General features: G+C 35.7%; 1 long non-coding RNA gene across 1 annotated transcript; it reads right to left on the bottom strand.

Annotated features, from left to right (window-relative positions):
- Nucleotides 1–697: 697 nt before the first annotated feature.
- On the bottom strand, nucleotides 698–2,726 carry LOC115989563. The gene is made up of 3 exons (XR_004091998.1): nucleotides 2,613–2,726; nucleotides 1,944–2,010; nucleotides 698–823 (listed from the first exon to the last, which is right to left on the bottom strand). It is a non-coding gene; the product is annotated as an uncharacterized LOC115989563 (long non-coding RNA).
- Between the last annotated feature and the right edge of the window lie 5,756 nt (nucleotides 2,727–8,482).

The following is an 8,482-nucleotide window of genomic DNA, read 5'->3' as shown; positions in this document are numbered from 1 at the left end:
GAGTAGACTGACAAAATCTTTTGAAAACATCACAACTCTTTCACATGTTTCTCTTTTTTATTTTAGTGACTATGGCAGCCAAAACTGGATTAGTATTTTAATTTCCTGTCTCCTTTAAGACCTTGGCAAATATAGATCAAATTTTAGTGCTTTATAATCAATATTTTGGTCTCTTTTGTAGCAAACCATGATGTCTTCTAGGAATCAATTTTGTTAAATTATTAGTAGGTTATTCTACTAGAGTTCAAATTACCACTCAAAGGGTCTAATTTTTTTTTAATATACTTTCCGGTTGTTAATGCTAACCTTCACAATAAGGTCCACTCATGATTTGCTTGTTCTAAATTGCAAAGGATGATGAAGCCTTTAATGTACTATACTATATTATCTTATTTTAATAAACTCTCATAACAAAATAACACTCAACTTCTATTCCTCTCTCTCTCTCTTAGCTTTCAAGCCATTGTTGTTAAGCAACTTCTATTCCTAACTGTCACGCCCCGAACCCAACTATAAAGATAGGCACGTGACAACCGCCACACGCTTATAAAGTAAGCCCTTTACAAGTGTGCAAGGCTCTCTTAGTAACTAAAATTTATCCTCAAAATTAAATAAATTAAATAAATCCAAAATACCTCAACAATTTCATTATGAATAGATCTCCAATATTTAATAGGAACAAAATCCAAACCTTATGTACATAATGCCAATTGGCCAATAAATATAAAACTATTCGAAGACCATTCAATCCCAAAATCACTAAACTTCTTTTCCCGCTCACTTCACAACATCAGAACTCCTAAAACTTATTATTCTTCATAATCTGAAATTGGAGGGGGAAAAAAAGGGGTGAGTTGACAACTCAATAAGTAACCAAAATCCTCATAAATTCTATCAAGCTATAAATTTGTAAAGTAATAAGATGTAATAAGAGTTTTCGAAAGTTATAATATACTATGGCTTTCCAAGAATAACTAAGAAGTTTCATAGTCTTAAAATAATAAGTTGCAAATAGATAACATAATTTAACCTTACAATATATATCATAGATGGTTTAGAAATTAGTCAATTTTCCATATATCAGAAGCTATAGCTTACAATAGTTTCCAAAAATACATAAGCAGTTTAAGTGACTCAAATAGTTAAATACTCAAACATTTTCAAAATCACATATGTAGTTTTAAGGAATCAAGCGGTTCAAATACTCAAACGTAATTTATATTCTTAAAAATCTTATGACTATGGTCACGCTATATCCCCGTGACTGGGCATCAAAGTACCAATGAACGACCCCCATTGGTTTGGGTATCAGAATACCAATGAACGACCCCCATTGGTATGGGTATCAGAATACCAATGAACGACCCCCATTGGCATGGGTATCAGAATACCAATGAACGACCCCCATTGGTATGGGTATCAGAATACCAATGAACGACCCCCATTGGCATGGGTATCAGAATACCAATGAACGACCCCCATTGGCATGGGTATCAGAATACCAATGAACGACCCCCATTGGCTGGGTATCAGAGTACCAATGAATAATCCCCATTGGTTGGGTATCAGAGTACTAATGAATAACCCCCATTGGTTTGGGTGTCAAAATCAATTCATAGTCAATTTGTCCATAATCATATATATATGAAATCATAATTTCTAACAAAATATATCTTATTCAAGTACATATATATACATATATAATCATATTTTCAGTATTCAAATATATTTGTGATATTTCTATATTTTGTACTTTAAATCAATTTAGTTAAAGGAACAAGTAAATAAATAAATCATATATTCAATGCTCATATTTATTTGTGGAATTTATCCATTCTTTACTTGAAATCATTAATACGATAAAAATAAATAGTAACAATTGTACACAATTTTCAGTAGTTAAATTATGCAGGGACAAAACTAATTAGGATAAGGTTACTTACCTCCAAAAGCCATACCAAAAGAAACTTCACCCTAACACTTCCTCTAAAAATCCTTAAATATCATCACCTAAAACAATTTTGCAGGTATCATTTACTCAATAATCAAATAATTTAAAAATGACTTATAACAGTATCTGGCCAACAGAACGACTGCTAGAAATATCTAATAATTTCTTTTTATTATCTCAAAGTAAAAGTCCTTGTATGTATCCTCTACTGCCTCTAAGAAAACCTAGGATACATATTGCCATATAGGGTCAAAGCATGGCCTAGCCCATGTTCCATGATCACTTGCTGACTTCACCATACGCCTCAGTTACCAAACCAATGAACTAATAATAATAATAATATAATATTAATAATAATAATAACAATAATATTAGAAGGAAGCTAGCGTTGCTATGACAAGGGGATTATTCTATGGAGTTATATATATATATATATATATGCTACTGCCGCCTCTAGCTTTCTTTTTCTTCTTTCCTTTTTTTTTTTTTTTTCAAACTCCATCAATCCGGTACTATTCCCTTAAGAAAATTATGCAGAATAGACCCATGCGGCCATGTCTAAAGAAAGTCACACTGTTGGCCGAAATACTCACATTAAAAAAAATACTTTAATTCTAAATAATACTTAGATTTGACAAGAAAGAGATTCTTAAGCTCTTACCTCAAAGGCATTGTCAATCATTCTCTACTTCAGTCTTCTGGGTAGTCTCCTCTCTCAAAATATCTCTCCATATACATTGACTTAATAAACTTATATTTATAGCTAGGGTTTCAACCTTATTTTCTAAAAAACCCCTTAGCAATGTTAATTATAACAATTGACCCCATAAACAAATTTACTTAAATACCCTTCCTTTTAAATCCTTTTTTTTTTTCCGGGTATTACACTAAGGGTTACAGCCATAGCCTTACCCATAGACTTCAAGTAGGTTGGACATTCAGATTTCAAGTGTCCATACCCTTGACATCCAAAACATTGAGAGCCCAAAGAATTATCGGAAGACTGACCTACTCTTTTTCTAGGTTTATCATTGTTATTAACTTTAGTGGGATCATACTTCCTAAAATTTCTAGGTTCAGCATTGTTTGTGCCTCTTGCCTTTCTATTGTTATTCTGGAGAAAATTTCTAAAATTCTTGACAAGATAGGCAATCTCTGTAGCAGAGAGCTCATCATCAAATCCACCGCTATCAACATCATCAACTGACTTAAGAGCCATTGATTTGGATTTGGAAGTTTTGGGTAGATCCAACTCATAGGATTGAAGAGATCCTACAAGCTCATCAACAGGGATGAAGTCCACATCCTTACTTTCAGTAATGGCAGTCACCTTGGGTCTAAAGTCTTCAGTCAAAGATCTAAGAATCTTCCTAACAATTTTAGGTTGATCATAGATTTCACTCAAGTTAAAAGCAGAATTAACAATATCATTCAGTTTTGCATAGAATTCATCAAAAGATTCATCATCAGACATCCTAATGCATTCAAATTTAGAAGTCAATTGCTGTAGTTTATTTATTTTGACAGCCTTTGTGCCTTCATGCACAGTCTGGAGGATATTCCAAGCAGTATGAGCGATCTCAACATTCGAGATTCTCTTAAATTCCTCCATAGAAACAGCATTAAAAATCGCATTCATAGCCTTACTATTGAACGAAGCTGCTTCTTTCTGAGAAGTTTGCCACTCACTAACAAGAGTAGTAGGCTTCTTCCATCCGTATTCAACGGAATTCCACACCCTCTCATCAATGGATTTCAGGAAGGCTTTCATCCTTACTTTCCAGTAAGCATAATTATTCCCATCAAAGTGAGGAGGAATAACTAGAGAGTGTCCGTGTTCCATGACAACAGGGGTCAAGGATCAACTTAGTGATCAAAAGATCAACAACAAAAAGAGCTACCCGCTTTGATACCACTTGACAGTTTCTAGACTCCTTAAACAATTGACTAAACATAGGTAATTAGCCAAGTTGTTACTTAGTCAAATTAACAAGTCTTGGTTAACACAAATATATCATATCATGCATAGCAGCGAAAAATAAATAAGACAATGATATGATCATCCAAGAAACCAAACCGGTAAAAACCTGGGGAGGATTTGACCTAGCTATCCTCAAGGTAAATTTGAATCCACTATCTTGAAAGAATCGAAATTCATACAAAAGGACTTACAAGCACCCCCGCTTGACTTCCTAATGCTACCAACCAGTAGAACTTACTGACACGACCACGTGCAAGCTCTGAATCCACAGACTTCTTCTTTCTTTGGATTCCCACCAGCTACAAGCACCCCCGCTTGTGTATTCTTTAAGCTTTAATGGCAGCAACTGTTTTGATCATCAAGGTGTAGAGAATATCTCCTCCTTGAAAACCCTAAGTTTGTGTAAAGGAAAACTCCTCTAGATCTCACAAGAGATTTACACAAACTGCAATATGAGCAACACTAAAACGTGGCTAGGGTTTGCCTTTTATACTTAGGACAAATAAGAAACCCTAAAAACGTTTTAAAACAACTAGGGCTGAGTTGGAAAATTCTGCAAAAAAGCAATCTGCCCGACGTTCGATCGGTCGAGCCTAAGTTTCGATCGATCGAGCCAAGTCGAAAGCCACACTGCTTTCTGCTTTACACTCGATTCCAACATTACATTGACATACAACTTTGAGCTAGTTTTACACACTTCTAAACACATTGTTTTGATCATGATTTGCCAACAATACAAATTAGAGTTCTAAATACATAAAGTCCTAAACTTTAGAACCTAACAATATTTAATAAGATCACCCTTAAAAATATTATCTCGCGCAATGCGCGGGTCTACGACTAGTTATCTTAATAGGGAATTACTTGACCGACCTTTGACACCATCTTCGGTAATTATATGATCCATATATTAAATAAAGGGGATGATCCATGCCCCCCCCCCCCCTCTCTCTCTATATATATAAATATAAAATATGGGTTCAAGTTTTTATTTATTTATTTATTATTATTATTATAGACTTTTAATTTATGACATTTGCTTCTTATAATTGTGCTATTTATCATCAGATCAAGACACCAATTAGTTTTTGGTGTAGGCAAACTCCAAATTTCTTATTCAACGATCTTCTTGTCAATCTTCAGACTTGAGCTTGGCACTGGCTACAAGGCGATTGACCGATACTCAAAGACTTTACTAGTTGAAATGGGTTCAAGTTACACTTAGTGTAACTTTATTAAAGTTTGCCTTATAATAGTCGAGGGAACGTGGGTGAAAATTTGTATCCAAATTGTAATTTTGGACCCATTTGATCCACTAGTTTTTTTTTTTTTTTTTTTTTTTTTTTTTTTTAGAGAAAATATCTTTAGAGACTTGCAGGAAAAAATTACCAAAAGAGTAATGGGGTGGAGAGAAAAATTCATCTTAATGGTAGGAAGGGAAAATCTAGTAAAAACAGTAGCTCAGGCCATACCTACCTATCTTCTCTATGGGTATTTTTAAAATTCCCAAGGTTTTATGTGACACAATGAATTCTACTCTGACAAAATATTGATAGAGGAAAACAAAAGATGAGGGGAAAATCCATTGGATTAACTGGAAGAAGTTATATACTCCAAAGAAAAATGGTGGTATGGGTTTTCATGTGATATCCAAGCATTCAATTTAACGTTATTAGCTAAACAAGTATGGCGTTTAACTCACAACACCCACTCACTGTTCTACAGAGTATACAAGTCCAGGTATTTACCTATGTGTTCATTTATGGATGCAGACCTTGGTAATAATCCTCCATTGTGTGGTGGAGTTTGTTGGCAGCAAGGGATATATCATTAAGAAAGGCTCACAGTGAAGGGTAGGAGATGGGAGAACAATTGAAGTATCAACCCAAAAATGGTTTTCCCATAAGCCAATCTTTCTAGGGGATACTCGGCCTATTATGTAAGTCAGGGATCTGATTGATACTAGCACTATGCAGTGGGATAGGAAAAAAAATCTTTGACTTGTTTGCTCACAGGACTCGGATGGAAATACTTGCAATACATATATTGAGAACTTTAGAGCATGACACCTTGAATTGGACTGAAAATACTAATAATGTCTTCACTGTGAAATCAGCATATCGGGTGGTGCTGAGGATGAAGGAACGATCCAGAATTGAGCACTCAACTACTGGGTAAGATCAGCATCACTGGAAAAAAATCTGGACTTTGAATGTCCCACCAAAGGTCAGAAATTTCTCATGGCATGCTTGTTCCAATATACTGCCGACCAGGGAGAATCTTTCTCGGTGAAAGGTGTCAGTTAAACCTCATTGTGAATTCTGTTGCCAGTTATCAGAATCTGTAGGACACCTCTTATGGGAATGTCCTTTTGCCAGAAACGTGTGGGCTATGTGTTGGGGTAAACTTCAGAAGTGTTCAAATGGGGCTCGTGAGTTCTTCAATTTATTCAAATTGCTTGTTGAGAAGCTTCCACAGCTGGAGTTAGAAGCTGGGCAATGGTGTCTTGGGCAATATGGAACGCAAGGAATAAATTCTACTTTGACAGAATCCAACAGCATCCAAAAATCATCCTAGAAGGGGCTTTTGGCATTTTAGAAGAGTATCAGAGACTATGTGCTTTACAGAATAGAAACTAGCTCTCTTCGAGTTGGTTGAATTGCATTGTTTTTCTGTAGCTGTTGATATTGTATTCGTTGTTTTGTTTTGTTGGTATTGTCCAGCTAAATGATATTATTTCCTGCTCTGGGAGTTTGTTCCCAGTGGTACTCTTGTTATACTTACTCTACTTCATTAAAATATCTATCTTTTATCTCAAAAAAAGAAAAAAAAAAAAAAAACCTCCATTCCCCACCTTTGCTCCATTTAGTGGAATAGTTTGGTTAGGTACGCTGGTGGAGCTATTGGTGGCTGTGCCTCAATCCCTTACTTCCAAACGGCGTGTCTTAAAGAGAGAAGGATTCGTTTTGAAGTTTCTGCTTTTGGGGTGGATTTAGCACCTAGACTTGCATGTGTATAATAATATGAAGTTTGACTTCCACTTTTAGAAGTTTGACTCTAGATGTTTAGTTAAGTGCTTTACAGAACAACATATGGCTTTTTTAAAAAAAAATCAAAATTTACACTGTTTTTGGTTTGAACATTCTGGATTCCATTTTTCAATAACTATGTGCATTATATCCAAGTACTGCTTGTGATTTGTGAAAGAAGGTGAAGGATATTCTGTATTCACTTTGTGAACATTTACTAATTGTTCAATATTTAAGATAAATAAATAAAAAGTCAAATTATATATGGTTTTTTTTTTTTAGAAAGCCTATTTGTAAGTTTAGTTTTTTTTCAGCTGGAATAAAGAAAGAGTTTGCTGCCACTAAGAAGAAGGTTGGTACATTAAAGTAACCTATATGTGTGAACCGGGAATACATTTTGGGATAAATCTCCTCTCATTGAATCTTTCAATTCTTTTCCATTTTTATTTAAATATAAGACAGTACATTTAAAAATTAAATAAATGCCACTTCTTGCTCATGAGAGGGAAAATGAGGACTCAATTGGAGAGAAAATGAGAACTGCATTGGAAGACAGTATTTTTGGGCCAATGAAGCAAGATGGCAGATATACATGCAAATCGGGTTATCGTTTCTCGATGGAAGAAGAAGAGAATGTTTTGCAGGAAGAACCACCAGATGCTGACAATAGTTTCTGGAATCATATTTGGGCTTTAGATGTTCCAAACAAAGTCAAAAACTTGATTTGGAGAGCCTGCCGAAATTCACTGCCAACAAAGGAGAACTTGGTCCGTCGAACCATAATTTCTGAAGCTACATGCGACAGATGTGCAGCCTGCCCAGAAAACCCGATTCATGCACTGTGGTTATACTCAGGCCTAGATACGGTGTGGAAACCAGAGGAAGAATGGGAGTGCAGAAGACAGAAGGAATTTCGGGATTTCAAATCTCTTACGGCATGGATCCTTTTGAACGACAACAAGCCAGGTCTCAGGCAAAGAACACAGCAGCAGAGAGTAACATGGCACCCCCCTCCAACGAATGTTTACAAAATAAATTATGATGGTGCTGTTTTTGCAAAGGAGAATAAATCGGGAATCGGTGTTGTGGTCCGCGACAGCAACGGAGTAGTTATTGCTTCCATGGCACAGCAGCTTCCACAAGCTTACAAAGCTGTTGAAATCGAAGCAATGGCAGCGAGCAGAGCATCAGAGTTTGGGGTGGAGATTGGCATACACCAGGTGATCCTAGAAGGTGATCCGGCTATCATTGTCACAGCCCTTGCTGAGGGTGATTTTTTTTTTTTTTTTTTTGAGACACTTGCTGAGGGAGATTTTGGAGCAGCTACGTATGGTTTATTTCTTAAGGAAGCCAATAATTTTTTCCTTCTTATTCCAAATTGTCACACTCTCATACAAAGAGAGATGGCAACAAAGTCACTCACACTTTGGTGAAGTCCGCTATTAATTTCCCAGATTGTACTGTTTGGATGGAGGATGTTCCATCTCAATCTCTTCATTTTGTTCAGGCCGACTTGATATC

This window comes from Quercus lobata, chromosome 5, assembly GCF_001633185.2.
Source record: "Quercus lobata isolate SW786 chromosome 5, ValleyOak3.0 Primary Assembly, whole genome shotgun sequence".
Taxonomy (NCBI): Eukaryota; Viridiplantae; Streptophyta; class Magnoliopsida; order Fagales; family Fagaceae; genus Quercus; species Quercus lobata.
The sequence above is the reverse complement of the archived record's forward strand: the minus strand, read 5'-3'. Positions and strand labels throughout refer to the sequence as shown.